Source organism: Eurypyga helias, unplaced genomic scaffold, assembly GCF_000690775.1.
Source record: "Eurypyga helias isolate BGI_N326 unplaced genomic scaffold, ASM69077v1 scaffold17416, whole genome shotgun sequence".
Lineage (NCBI taxonomy): Eukaryota > Metazoa > Chordata > Aves > Eurypygiformes > Eurypygidae > Eurypyga > Eurypyga helias.
Genome location: NW_010256233.1, coordinates 22,652 through 23,204, shown reverse-complemented (window position 1 = coordinate 23,204; position 553 = coordinate 22,652).

Here is a 553-nt window from a genome sequence, read left to right as displayed (position 1 = left end):
ATGCTCTTCTGAAAGGACACCAAGCACAGAGGCTGGGTGGTCGCTCTGGGCTGGATGCTCCTGCAGCGAGGCTGAGAAACGGGTCTGAGAGGTGACGACCATGGCCAGACCAGCATCGCAGACTCGGCTGAGTTCCGCAGGGCTGCTTCTCCTCCGTGAGCAATGGCCTGGAAGTAAACCAAAGTGTGATCTCTGAGAAAATATCAGGTGGCTGTAGAGACGGGGGGCCTGTAGGTTTGTAATGAAGGTGGCAGTTCAGTGATATAGAGAGTTGGATCGCTCGTTCATCAGGTGCACCCAGCCAAGGGCGTGTGTTTTGCTAAAAATGAGAGGTTTGGGAAAGCAGAGCGAATACTGAATGGGATCTGGGCTTCCAGCATGTGGCCGTGACTAACACTCAGATGAGATCCTTGGCTGGAGAACTGCAGACTTGAGCAACGGTGGGGCTATGACTTTACTGCCGTTAGTCACCGGGGCTGATCAGCAGGATGTTAATAAATTAGAAGAAAGTCAGTGAAGAAAGTGACTGATGAGTGAAGATGGGAAACAGAGG